Consider the following 15262-nt stretch of genomic DNA (forward strand, 5'->3'; position numbering starts at 1 on the left):
ATTTCGGGTAGCCTTCCACAAGTTTCCCACAATAAGTTGGGTGAATTTTGGCTCATTCCTCCTGACAGAGCTGGTGTTACTGAGTCAGGTTTGTAGGCCTCCTTGCTCGCACACGCCTTTTCAGTTCTGCCCACAAATGTTCTATAGGATTGAGGTCAGGGCTTTGTGATGGCCACTCCAATACCTTGACTTTGTTGTCCTTAAGCCATTTTTCCACAACTCTGGAAGTATGCTTGAGGTCATTATCCATTTGGAAGACCCATTTGCGACCAAGCTTTAACTTCCTGACTGATGTCTTGAGATGTTGCTTCAATATATCCACATAATTTTCCTCCCCCATGACGCCATCTATTTTGTGAAGTGCACCATTCCCTCCTGCAGCATCGCACCCCCATAACATGATGCTGCCACCCCCGTGCTTCACGGTTGGGATGGTGTTCTTCGGCTTGCAAGCCTCCCCCTTTTTCCTCCAAACATAACGATGGTCATTATGGCCAAACAGTTCTATTTTTGTTTCATCAGACCGAGGACATTTCTCCAAAAAGTACGATTTTTGTCCCTATGTACAGTTGCAAACCGTAGTCTGGCTTTTTTATGGCGGTTTTGGAGCAGTGGCTTCTTCCTTGCTGAGCGGCCTTTCAGGTTATGTCGATATAGGACTTGTTTTACTGTGGATATAGATACTGTTGTACCTGTTTCCTCCAGCATCTTCACAAGGTCCTTTGCTGTTGTTCTGGGATTGATTTGCAGTGTTCGCACCAAAGTGCTTTCATCTCTAGGAGACATAACGCGTCTCCTTCCTGAGCGGTATGACGGCTGCGTGGTCCCATGGTGTTTATACTTGCGTACTATTGTTTGTACAGATGAATGTGGTACCTTCAAGCGTTTGGAAATTGCTCCCAAGGATGAACCAGACTTGTGGAGGTCTACAATTTTTTTCTGAGGTCTTGGCTGATTTCTTTTGATTTTCCCATGATGTCAAGCAAAGAGGCACTGAGTTTGAAGGTAGGCCTTGAAATACATCCACAGGTACACCTCCAATTGACTCAAATGATGTCAATTAGCCTATCAGAAGCTTCTAAAGCCATGACCTCATTTTCTGGAATTTTCCAAGCTGTTTAAAGGCACAGTCAACTTAGTGTATGTAAACTTCTGACCCACTGGAATTGTGATACAGTGAATTATAAGTGAAATAATCTGTCTGTAAACAATTGTTGGAAAAATTACTTGTGTCATGTACAAAGTAGATGTTCTAACCGACTTGCCAAAACTATAGTTTGTTCACAAGAAATTTGTGGAGTGGTTGAAAAACGAGTTTTAATGATTCCATCTCCAACCTAAGTGTATGTAAACTTCCGACTTCAACTGTATGCTATAACGACAACTTACACTGCCATAAATGCAAGGACCGATAAGTAAAGTTTTATGTCACACGATTTTGGACAAATCCGTCAAGACACCAACCATGAGGAAGGGTTTTAAATCAACTTGTGAATTTTATTCTGTATAGCTATGTTCCCGCCATATATCTTAATGTAATAACATGATTATTATCAATGACATCAACAGCTGTAACAAGTTGTCCAGCATAGGAAATCCTCACTGTTACCCTAGTTTATAGAAAGATCCTTATATGAGCCTCCTTCAGCATAGTGACATGTTCCTTTAATTGCGCTCTATATGACAGTTATTGTAGCCTTGTTGGGCGATTTGGCCATTGTAATGCATTTCCGACAGGCAGGAATGAGTAACCTCATTCGGGAGGTAGCCTAGTGGTTAGAGCGTTGGGCCAGTAACCAAAAGATTGCTAGATCGAATCCCCGAGCTGACAAGGTAAAAATCTGTCGTTCTGCCCCTGAACAAGGCAGTTAACCCACTGTTCCTAGGTCGTCATTGTAAATAAGAATTTGTTCTTAACTGACTTGCCTAGTTAAATAAAGGTGTAAATAAATAAAAATAAAAATCTATGTATTGTAATGTGACAAGATTAGTAACTATCAAGAATAAATTGCTATTAATATCTGACGATAGGCTAGCAGTTAGTTCCGAGGACAACAACTCAAGTTATACCAAATCATTTAAGTTATTAACTACCTTCAACTGACATTCAGCATTGTTCCAACATTATTCCATCATGGCCGACAGTCCCAGCTTCAAAGCAGCTCGTTGAGTGATATATGACAGTGACTCTACAAACATGGCATCCCAACAATACCTTTAGTCCTCCTTGTTGAATAGATGAGGGTTGATTCTTTCTCTCCCTCCTGGCATTACAATAGGAGGGAGGGAGTGGGGGGAGGGGAGACACCTGCCCTAAATGGCCCTGTCTCTCGCTGAGCTGCGCCTTTGATCTCAATGAAAGTTGGACTGCCTGGCTGGGAGGGGCAGTGATAATCCCTCCTGTGCTTTTTGTCCCAGCCAGGGTCCTGTAGGGGTCCTGTACAGCCACGGATAAAGCGGTGGGGCTGAGTCTTAATCAAACAGCAGGACCGGTGGGGCATGGGGCTGCACGGGGACAGAACCCTTTGAGGGGTTAGGGTGCGGAAGGGCAACTTTAGGACAGGGGTGGGTACACACAAATAGGGGATTAGGAGAAAGGTTTTGCCTACTTGCATGTAGAAGTGAGTTGGGAGGGAGCTAGACCAGTAATAGTTACTCTGCTATTGTGTGGATAAAGCCATGGATATTAAAGGACTGAAAATGCTTGATCAAGGTTTTCTACTACTCTTCAAAAATTAAGAATTTGATTGATTGAGTAATTGGCCTAAAGAAAAATGATACAGACAAAACGATTGGTTAATGGTTAATAAATCAATCATTGTATTATCACAGTAATGTCACCACTCAGAAGTATCCTCAGTGGCAGATGCACTGAATGGCAAAGACAAATGAGCCATCATCCAACAAACTCAGAAAGACTACTCTGTTTGTCACTCCTATCGATTTCTGTTCCCTCCCTACTCTCTCTCATAGTTTATATCTCTATAAAATATACCTCTGGGAAGGATTTACAGCCACTGAAGGTCTCGCCTAGCTGCATGCCTGCCTGCCTAGCTGCTTCTCTGCCTGCAGGCCTGTCTGCCTGCCTTTCTGTCTTGCCTGCCTGTCTGCCTGTCAACCTGCCTCTCCTGTCTACCTGTCAACCTGCCTCTCCTGTTTACCTGCCAACCTGCCTGCCTGTCTATCTGCCTGCCTGTCTATCTGCCTGCCTGTCTCTCTTGCCTAGCTGCCTAGCTGCCTGTCTGTCTGTCTGTCTGTCTGTCTGTCTGTCTGTCTGTCTGTCTGTCTGTCTGTCTGTCTGTCTGTCTGTCTGTCTGTCTGTCTGTCTGTCTGTCTGTCTGTCTGTCTGTCTGTCTGTCTGTCTGTCTGTCTTGCCTGCCTTACTGCCAGCCTACTTTCCTGCCTTACTGCCTGCCTCTCTTGCCTGCCTGCCTTCCTCTCATTTCTTCCTGTCTGTCTACCAAGCTGCCTTACTGCCTGTCTGCCTCTACTACCTGCCAGACTGCCATTACCAGCAAATTAAAGCTTGTGGGGAGGCCGCACAGTCGTGCACACTGGGAAATAGTTTAAATACCATAAAAAGGCCTCGCTCATTTACCCAGTCAGGGCTCTGGGAGGAGAGGAGGGAAGGCAAACCACCACCGTGATAATCCTGCCAGTAGCAGGTGGCTACGCTACTTTAATGTTGGTGTAAAACAAAATTGCGCTATTCGGAACCATTTCGCTCTATTCTCGATCTGCTCTGTCTAATCTTTAAAGGACACAATTGGTCACCCGTGGCCAGGAAAATAGGCCCTCTGGTTCATATTCAAAGTTGACCTAAGGAGGGGATGATGACTGGCTAGATGGATGTATGGAGTTTTTTGCCAGGAGGCTGTCAGTAGTAGAATAAAAAGAATAAGGAGGGAGGGAGGGAGGAAGCCTCTTTTTTCCCCTCTCTCCTTCTTTTTCTTCTGAATTACCTGCTGGGTCCAAGCTCTTTTATGCCATTGTTGTGACAGGTAGATTTATAAGGCTTGAAATTTGTACAAATCAGTTGTCATTCAGCTGCAGCTGTCAATGTGTCAAGCTGTCAGGGCCTGCTGTGAGGGAGCTGCCTGTGGGGCTGAGCAGAGGGGCCAAACGCCCAGGAAAAGAAAATGAGTTCAAACAGAGAAAGAGAAGCTCTTCTCTCTCCTCCTCTCATTCTGAGGCCCTCTCTGCCCCCGCGGAGTCGCCATCAATTTTTCTTGATGTTGAGCAACAGCATGCCCAAAATGACACGCCACACCGAGCCGTGTAGAGACACGACGCAGCACCGCTCCACCGTGCCGATCCCTCAATCTGTAGACGCTGTTGTCTCCTAAATGGCTGGGCATGTGTAATCTCTCTGAGGAGAATGAATGATGTGTTCGGGATTCAGAGATAGTCGTTGTGTTATCTGTTTATTCTTGTGGCATGTCTATTACAGTAACTGTCCAGTGAAAATTTCATTTTTAAAACCGAATATTCTGTTTGCTCATACCCTAATAATGCTGCTAACTCGTCCTTTACTTGTAGTTGTGGCCGAGGCATACATTTGAGAAAATACAATTAGTAAAACCCCATCTCAAACGTGTTTTTGAAAGAAACCATTTAAAAAACTGCTTGAAATTTGCTTGGATAATGACATCATCCTCTTTGGCCGAGGTAGACAAGACAGACATTAGCTATTGCGGCTAACTTAACTAGCTGGCTAGCCAACAAGAAAGCTAGTCAAAGCAGATCCTCCTCACAACAACCATCTCGCCATTCCCTATTTGAAATCCTGTGGTTTGTAGCTAAAATTTATGTCAAGAGGAAACCTACTTAGCTGTTGTTGACTGATATACGGTAGGTAGCAAAAGTAGCTCACTAGCTCGCTAGCATCACTATTAGCTAACTAGTTAGGTAGTTAACAACAAAAATATCAGGAATATGGTGACAAAGCAAAGGACACAAACGGCTCACGCTTCTGAAGTAATCAGTCTGCATTTATCGCCGTTATAGTAAGGTGTCCTAGTAGTAGTTCCATCGTACGTTTCCAAATCCTGAATCCATCCAAACTATTTGACTTGGTGCAGCTTGGCTCGGGGCTCAGGCAGTCTGCCCCAGTGCCCCCACGTGGTAGGACAAGCAGTGGCACAGAGAAAAGTTTTTTAACATCCCTAATTCTAATGTTTTGGAAGGAGATCTATTTGATTCATATTGTAATCAGTTACTACTTTAAGTGGCTGGAGATGGCTCTGACATGCAGTGAGTGGATGTGGTGTGTTTAGAGTTGGTACTGGGTTGTTGTTATGTTGCTGTGTGTGGGGGTCATGCATATTATAGAGGCATTCCTTTTGTCTTGTCACTGCCTCTGTCATCTGTTAGACGTTTGTGTGTGTGACAGGCAGGCGTGGTGGTGGCCATGATGTGTTGGCTCACTCAAAGGACACAGTGTGACACACAGCTCTTCCACCGTCTCTGTAGTATCTTCATCCTTTACAAGGGCAGGACAGGGACAGGTGCTACACCCGTGTGTGTGTGTGTGTGTGTGTGTGTGTGTGTGTGTGTGTGTGTGTGTGTGTGTGTGTGTGTGTGTGTGTGTGTGTGTGTGTGTGTGTGTAATAATTGGGTGGGTGCTTATTTTTGTCCTATTAATACGCAAGTGTTTTTTTGCATATCCCAATTCTCCCTGAGACACCCTCAGGGTGTGGGGTCACAGCCAGGGTGTGTGTGTGTGTGTGGGCCTGGGTTGCCAAGCGGAGAGGCTGAGTATGAGCACGAGGGTTGTGTGATGTGAATTCTGTTTGAGAACTCACTAATTTGAAGGATGAGGCCTCTATTTCTTTACATAGCTCCATACGCTCAAATACCTCCACCCTGGCCACTTTCCAAATCTCCCTGCTGAGCACACACACACACACACACTGGGCTGCCTGGCTGCACTGTAATTAGTGTGTGTGTTTAAGGAGGTGTAGTGTGTGTGTGTGTGACTAACAGATCTGTCACCTCCACCTGACAGAGGGACCCCTGGTAGAGACTGAGGTTTCAGGGGACGGAGTGACACTTGAGCAACAGCCAGAACCAGGAGGTGAAATATTAATCAAAGATGTCCCTATGTCCATTAGCAGCTGGCAACTGTGGCATCTCTGTGTTTGTGTTTGTGTATGTCTTGGTGTGTGTGTGTGTGTGTGTGCATGCGCATGTACGTGTACTGATTGTTTGTGTGTGTAGCATGTACACGTGTGTGTGTGTGTGTGTGTGTGTGTGTGTGTGTCTACTGATTATCCCCCGGTCCAGAGAGAGAGAGCGAGAAGTGTGAGCTAGGCTGCTGGGCCGAGTTTGTCTTGTAAAAGCTCAGCTGTCCAGAACATGACAGCTACAGGCCATTAAGGCCCGTAGAACACATCCAGGGAAATGGGTTGGAAAATGGCAACGATTCTGGCTCCTGTACAAAAATGAATTGGAACACACAATCACAGCAAATCAGTTAAATAAAGGTGCCTCTAGGACCAAAGTAACATTATTTTCCCTTCCATCGTTGATGGAATGTTTGCTATTGTCTCCAAATCAAGTTTCAAATACAAGTGTGTGTGTGTGTGTGTGTGTGTGTGTGTGTGCTTACTATATATTGTTCTTCTAACAAAGCAGTGTTAGCTTGGTGACCTCTATGAATCCTGCTACTCATTGACATGGTTTGTGTGTGCCAAGCCTGTTGTCTCCTTTGACCTCAACATGGCTTTTCCTTGTTAAACATGACATGTTAGGGCTTCAAAGAGCCAGCTTTGGTTTGCAAATACAGCCTATTCTACTGTTGTCCTCAGATCCCATTTACTTGCAAATGATTGTTAATTGTTTGGGAACTTATTTGCATTCGTTATGCAAACTGTTTGCATATGAACGATGAAGCTTTTGGAAGTCATAACATTTAGAATGTTTGTGGGGTTTTTGTCAGCGTTGTTTTTTTGTTCTTTGACATTTTGAGAATGGCAATTTTATCACAGGAAGCTATGCCCAAAATGGAGAACGTGACCTTATTTTAATTTTCTGTTACACTTAAAAGGCGTCATAACACTTGCTATAACCTCTTAAATGTTTTTTAACGTTATATATTGAATAAGATTGTCTATTTTCATGTGTGTCCTATTGTTCCACTTATACCAGTACAAAAAAAAAACCATCTCCTCCTTTTAGGGAACTGGTGCCTGTTCCCTGTCGATATTAGGTAACTACACACTCCAAGATGGCGCTTTGGAAACAGTCCTATTAAATTAAAGGCCTAAATTAAGCCATTTTAATGGCTTAAAAACACACTGCGCTGATAGACAAGCATTTTAATGAGTCCAATGTGGTGAATAAATCTAAATGCTGACTTTGCACTTTATGGATGTGTTTTAGTGATAAAACCATGGAGAGCCGACGGCAGAGAACAATACAAAACGGCAGCATCATGTTCTAGTGTTCCAATAGTCACGTTTTCCTCCCTGTTTCTTCTCAAGGTTTTGTCTGTTCTGTTTCTGGGTAACTAGCATCTGCAGTTTAATAGTGAATTAATTAGCAGGCCCCCTCCTGTTAAATCAGGCATGGAAACCCAAAACATGAACACACCAACTAATTAGAATCAATGAAGGCTGGGAGAGGTAATGGGCCTCCTTCACTCCCTAACAACGCTGGCTGTAATTGGTCATAATTAAACCCCACGCTGGTTTTGTGTAAGTTGTAAACAGCTGAATGCTTCAATTAAGCACAAATACACCAGCGTCGTGTTAAAGGGAAGTGTGTGTGTGTGTGTGTGTGTGTGTGTGTGTGTGTGTGTGTGTGTGTGTGTGTGTGTGTGTGTGTGTGTGTGTAAGGGTGCTGGGTAGAGCTGCTGACATATGGATATGATCTTGTGCTCCCTCCCACCTCTGTTCCGATTCTGGCCTTTTTTTTGTTGTCCGCCCGGTGCGTGAGAAGGAGAGGTATTTTTGGCCCAGTGTAATATTGTAGTGACTCATAAATAAATGGTTACCCCTTCGGTACTAAAAGTTTTCATTAAAAAGGGTCTGAGTTTTCGTTACTGACACAGCGGGTTGCCTACGCAGGAAAACGCTGTTAAAATGTATCAGTGTGCTTTTCCTCACCTAATAAATCATCTGAACAGGGGGAAACATATGGCTGATAAGACCTTGGAAATGTGGCTTCAGCATGCAAACAGTGAGTCAAGTTGCCTGGAATCAGCGACCATCACAGACTGCTCTCTCTACTCCCTCTCTCAGAATATATCCTAGTTATTTTACACACCATTTTCTTGTTCATCTTATCACCTCTTTGTCACTTTTTTTTCAAGAAAGAGAAGCAATTCCTGTGTGTAAAGGACTGGGGAGTAGATAAGGCTTCTCACTCTCCCTCGCACCATCCCTCTCTCTAATCACCCTCTCGTTCTCTCTCTCTCTCTCTCTCTCTCTCTCTCTCTCTCTCTCTCTCTCTCTCGCGCGCGCTCTCTCTTTCTCACACCCTCATCTCTTTCTCTCTCTCTCTTCCCCTCTCTCTTCGCCACCTCCACCCCAGCAGAGAGAGAGAGGGGGTCCTGGGAGGTGCCCGTCCTGATGATGTATGTAGTGTCTGTGTCCTGGCTCTCCTCTGGTCCTCAGTCATTAATCATAGCCATTAGCTTTTCTCACTGCAGCCCTGTCCTGTCTGCTTGCCTCTACCGTACACATACACACACACACACACACACACACACACACACACACACACACACACACACACACACACACACACACACACACTGCTCTACCCTGGCCTATCACAAGGCAGCCTCTTCTATTGTCTACCATATCCCCCACACACGCAGAGGCCCTAATACCTCTGCCTCACTGTCACCAGGAAGGCTGGTTTTCCTTTTCTCTGGAGGAGAGACAGGTATTGTAATGTGGAAAATGGATATTAGCTGATGAAATGGGTGATTTGTCATTAGCTGCTAAAGAGAGGGACTTATAGGTTGTGGTGGGGGGTTATTGAGTGGTTTTAAGGTGCGATTGATCGTTGATATTGATTTTTACTGATACTTTCCCACCGTGCCTTGGTGGGTATGTTTGACCAGCTGTAGCATTGAATAGCTGTGTGTGTATGTTGTTAGAATACAGTATGGCTAGTCTTGTTAGAGAGACATATTAGTATTTGTGAATATGTCTGTACTAATTTGTTTACATATCAAAACAAATAGTGGAAGATCGAATAAACTTTTCTTGTCAAGATAAGACAGCTAATTAACCCAATGTGACTGGATCCTATGCATGGACTGGACTAAGTTATACTGGAATGGAATAGTATGAACTGGGCTGTATTGGAATAATATTCCATATTTTTATTAATTTTTTATTTGACCTTTTATTTAACTAGGCAAGTCAGTTAAGAACAAATTCTTATTTACAATGACGTTAAGAACAAATTCTTATTTACAGTGACGGCCTACACCGGCCAAACCCTAACCCCGACGACACTGGGCAAATTGTGCGCCGCCCTATGGAACTCCCAATCGCGGCCGATTGTGATAGAGCCTGGAATCGAACCAGGGTCTGTAGTGACGCCTCTAGCACTGAGATGCAGTGCCTTAGACCGCTGCACTCCACTCGGGAGCCCACATATTATGCTGCAGTAGATTGGAGTGTAGCATAGTGGAGTACCCTGCACCAGACTGGAGCGGGTAAGACTGGGCTGGAGTGTCTCCATTGTGAGTTAATGAGAATGAACAGCTGGCCAGTGCTGCTGAGCCTCCTGTAGTAATAGAGATATATGGCCAGTGGGTCCCTGACTCCCGCTCCTGTCCCCGCTCCTGTCCCCACTCCTGTCCTGTGCTGCTGGCCCCAAACTAGGCCTGACACTCGTACTAAAGCCCCATCAGTCTCTAGTCCCACTCACCTCACACACGCACGCACGTACGCAAGCAGACACACACATACACATACACACGGCTAACCATAAACACATAGATGCATCATGCCTACTCAATTCAATTATTGTGAGCTATTATTGCAGACTTATGAAGACAGAACTTTTTCAAACCCATACTGAACTGTATTGATTTAGTGGACTGCTGCTGGTAGGGAACACCAGGGATATTTCATTGACTCCTCGGGTTTATTACTCCTCTGTTATAATGGATAGATCCAAGTGTGCACTATGTGTGCATATGCTTCATTTGAACAAATAATTGAAGACATGATCTTTTCTTTATCCTGTGTATCAAATTCTCTTAATTTGTAGTACAAATAATTGCCTTTTTTTACACCTTGTGTATCATGTTTCAAATTCCTGCGTTTAGCTTCTACACCAGTGTATTATATTTATTTTACACTTCACCGACAGCCTATGGAGGTGAGATGATGCATACCTGCAGTACAACAGTCTATGGAGGTGAGATGATGCATACCTGCAGTACAACAGCCTATGGAGGTGAGATGATACATACCTGCAGTACAACAGCCTATGGAGGTGAGATGGTACATACCTGCAGTACAACAGCCTATGGAGGTGAGATGGTACATACCTGCAGTACAACAGCCTATGGAGGTGAGATGGTACATACCTGCAGTACAACAGCCTATGGAGGTGAGATGATACATACCTGCAGTACAACAGCCTATGCACAATTTGTGTCATGTAGTTTTCATCTCTGCTAAATCCCAAACACCTTTGTTCACCAGGTTTATTTATTGGAGTGTTCGTGCTGGTTAGAGTGTGTTTGGTACTTTATGGACAGGATGGGTTCCAAATTGCACCCTTTTCCCCATATGGTCCATTACTATTGACCAGAACCCTATGGGCCCGGATCAAAAGTAATGCACTATGAAGGGAATAGGGTGCCACTTGGGACACACTCGGAGTGGAGCTGAGATGCCTAGCTGCTCCCTCCTCCCCCAGGGTTTGAATGGTAAAGATAACCGTGTGTCTCTCTTCTCCCACTAAGTGGCTCCTCTTAAGCTCCCACACCTGGTAGATAACTGGTTCTGACAACACAATTTACATCTTCTGTATGAAACCATCTCTCCCAGCGCCCAACGATTTATCCCGGATTAAGCTGTTTGTCTCTGTTACTAGATAACCACTACAATCTATCAGCCAGGGCCTCCCCGGTTTTCTACATTTTCCGATATCCCATTCCCAACTCCCTAGTTGTTCCCCTTGGGAGCGGGGGAATTGATCGCTACTATAATTCCCTCCTCCCCTCCAAATTGCAACAACATCTTTATGGAGAGTGACTATTACTGAATCATGCAGATGTAAGTCATTCCAGTAAAACTGATATGAGTGTAATGCAAATATCTGACGGTGGGGACGGCGATGGGGCGATGGTGGTAGTGGCGGTTGGATTTATGGCTGCATTAAGGAAGAAAAGGCTGAGGTGACAGTTTTGTGGCATCGCTTGCCTCTTCCTCCTGTTTCACTCTCGCATTAAGGGCCCTGGTCAATTAGCGTGGGACGCCTTTAGCCGTTAGCGATGTCACTAACAGCACTTTCACGGCCACATGAAAAATGCATGGGGTCTCCGGCGAGAGATTTGGGGGTCATTAAGCGTGAGCACACACACACTGGGTGTTCATGTGAGAGACACATTTACTATGATGTATGGCTGTATGTGGGGGAGCTACTGTTAAAGATCAGCCTTTGTTCTAGTGAAGGGCCATGATGAAATTTCTACCGTTGACCCACAATAAAGAATATGGAATTGTGTTTTTCCTCTTTAGAACTGACTAAATGATCAAATAAAAAAATGAAAAAATGAAATACATTTTCAAACCTATAACAGCTCACTCCACGCTAGTCTACATCACCTTTCCAGGTATTTGAACATTTAGAGGGGGACTCAAATCAAATCATTTCTAATGGTGCCATGGGTATCTATGTATTATATAAAACCCATTTGAATCCTATACCTGTACAACACTTTGCGTGTCATTCTGTCTACTTTATAACACATTACCTTTAGACAATGTTCCACTGGACATGTAATAGCCTCTCCTCCCATTAATCCAGGGCTCCTGCCATGATCTCATCGTCTCTTAGCATAACTGTCATACCTCTCCATTCCCTATGCAGGTGAGTCATGGCAGGGCCTGTCACCCTGTCTGTAGCCCTCTCTGGTCCTACAGCCGTATATCTCCTTCTAATTAACCATGCATTAAGACCTCTCTCTCTCTTTCTCTCTCTCCTCTTCCCCACCTCTCTTTTCTGAAGGCTCTAATGCCACCATAATGAGTGTTAATGAGTGACGGGCAGCTCAGATCACATGCATGTTAGCTACAGTTATACGACTGTAGCGGGCTCCTCGCTTGTGATTTGCATAACCTGTTAGAACGCTATCAGAGGGCGGCGATTGATTGAATTTCACCTCGGAGAACTGTTAATTAATAACGTTATGGATGAGACAGGCCTTTATTACAAGCCGGGGATGGGAGATGATGTCTGTATTAGTCGTTTTCCTGGGTGTGTGTGTGTGTGTGTGTGTGTGTGTGTGTGTGTGTGTGTGTGTGTGTGTGTGTGTGTGTGTGTGTGGAAAAGCACTGTTGTAGTAAAGGTAGTGGTTCCTTTGGTCTATAATCATGTCATTAGAAGACCAGTGTTTACAGTACAGCCTTCTCTTGTGATATGACTAGACATTTTGCAGGTAGAACAGTTATGCTATATGTACTCCAATCAACAGAGAAGAGTGTCCATTCTGTCATGATCTGTCATGATCTATCTGGAGCTGTACTGAATATGGCCCATATGTTTAGCCTCAACTAGTCTATTAGGATCTCTGTCCTTAGTAGAGCACTGGATCAAGGTTACCTCTGGAGCACAGATACTATATGTATGTAGAACCACCAGACCCTTTTATGTTAATGTAGATCCCACGTACGCCCAGTACAGGGAAAGGTAAAGGGGGATACCTAGTCAGTTGTCCAACTGAATGTATTCAACTGAAATGTGTCTTCCGCATTTAAACCAACTCCTCTGAGTCAGAGAGGAGGGGGGCTGCCTTAATTGACATCCACGGCAGTCAGGGAACAGTGCCTTGCTCAGGGGCAGAACGGCAGATTTTTACCTTGTCAGCTCGGGGATTCGGTTACTGGCCCAACGCTCTAACCACAAGGCTACCTGCCACCCACACAGTAGTGTGTACGTATGTGCATGCCTATATATGTGTGTTTTACATAGCGGTTAGAACGTTGGGCCTGTAACTGAAATGTTGCTGGTTCAAATACCAGAGCCAACAAGGTAAAAAAATGTGTCTATGCCCTTGACCAAGGCACTTAACACCAGTTTGCTCCAGGGGTGCTGTACTACTATGTCTGACCCTGTAAAACAACACATTTCACTGGTGTACAGTGAATCTGGTGTACAGTAAGTGACAATAAAACATCATTTTTATTTGTATGGCCCGACATCACCAGCTGCATCGACTTAGTGTCCCTCTCCTCTCCTCTGTCTCTGTCCTCTAGGCCCTACCTCTGTTTTACTGCCAAATTATCTCATGGTAATTGCCAATTATGTTGATCCTTTTATGATATGGACTTGACTAAGAACTGGACCTGAAACAGAGCATATTTCACCGTGCAGTTACCACCACAGATGGCTCTGGGCTTTGGCCTCTGTCGTCTGACACTATAGGACAGAGCCAACTGGAAGCAGAGATGAGGAATAGTAACTCTGTGTGATGCTGGGGGACAGGGGACGACGGGGACGACGATGCAGGGTCTCTATGTATGAGTGTGTGTGTCATGAATAGCATATTGAGTGAGGTCCTGTGGTGTGTGTGTGTGTGTGTGTGTGTGTGTGTGTATGTGTGTGTTAATTGCCCCAGCCCTCATTGTGTTGCTATTTTATACGTGTCCATGTTCCTCCACAGTGGGATTGGGACAGCGTTATGTTGGCAGCATCCTTCTCTTCTAGGCCCAGAGTGGGTGTGTGTGTGTGTTTTCTAGGCCCTTTCTTCCTCAGCATCATTAGACCCCAGTGACAGAACACACCAGAACGCACCACAGTCACATCCTCAGTCACGTTACCATATCCACCCTCATTCTCAACCCCCTAAATAAGTCTCCATATTCATAAAAATGTAATACTGTACAGAAAATTGGCCCATCGACACACCTGACAACGGAGTCTCCCATAGTCGAGCTGTATTTTCCCAAGTCGTGTTATTGTTTTTGTCTACTCCTCCAGAGTAACGGCCTGCGGAGTGGGAGTGAAGGAGGCTTGTTAAGATGGAAAGCCTTCTGAATGTGATCACTCATCAGGCTGAGGTACCAGAGGTCTGCTTCTCTGTGGCCAAATGTTCCTGGAGAGCTAGAGATTTAACAATGCAAGAATCAGACACACACACACCAGACCTCATTCCAAGGCCCCCAGCTGTAGATTGTATTGTTGCCAACGGTTATTACCCGGCAGAAACAACTTAACTATGTGTAAATGACCACTGGTGCTCCGTGCATATCGTATATCCTGGAGAGTTTGATTAGATTATGACGCGGGATTGTGAATGGATGGAATAGGACAGATATTGAAATAAAACCCATGTACTGCAGTTGATCAGGATTATGGCTGCGTATGCGTTTTTCCAATTGAAAGTAGTTTTATAATAGTAGTAGTTGTGTAATAAATGTCTTATATGATGAATAGCTATCATTTATTCCTGTGATTGGACCTTAGTGTCTGTTTCAGAAGAATAGAGTTGAATACATGTAACACAAAAGACATGCAATACCACTCTAGTTATGGTGGAAGTATCGCTTGTTGTATAACTAATATAGCTTAAGTACCTAATGACATTATGATAGGAGTTATACCCGTACTAAATAATTGAGTAAAGGAAATATGTACTACTATATATTGAATACTGCTGTACTTCATGAAAATACATAGAAACACTCATATCCCTGCATTGAAGCTGCAGCCATTATAGATAAAGAATAACATTAGGTTGTTTTACAGTTCGTTCAAGGGCACAGTAACGGCGCTGTACATTTGCGCATTCTGCGTGCTCCATGCTTACTGCTTTCAATTGGTTTCACTAAATCACACAGTCTTTTTGTATAGGACACTAGAGAGTCTTACACATGGTAATGTTGCATACCCCGCCACTGTGTTTGAGCCAAACACTCTTTTATGATTTTATGAAATGGGGGGAATACCCATGTGTAGTAGGTCTGGCTGCTATTGAGGCAAATTTATGGAACTAATATATATATAGCGTGTGTGCATGCCGCTGCTGTGTGTACATCCCACTCTCACTCAGTGTGTACCTCCC

General features: G+C 44.3%; 1 protein-coding gene across 1 annotated transcript in view; it reads left to right on the plus strand.

The window, feature by feature from the left end:
- LOC123743785 (leucine-rich melanocyte differentiation-associated protein) overlaps positions 1-15262 on the plus strand; it is a 384937-nt gene that overhangs the window by 63195 nt on the left and 306480 nt on the right. The gene's annotated exons all lie outside the window — the stretch shown is intronic.

The sequence above is a fragment of the Salmo salar genome, chromosome 01, assembly GCF_965601325.2.
Source record: "Salmo salar chromosome 01, fSalSal1, whole genome shotgun sequence".
In the NCBI taxonomy this organism is placed as follows: Eukaryota; Metazoa; Chordata; class Actinopteri; order Salmoniformes; family Salmonidae; genus Salmo; species Salmo salar.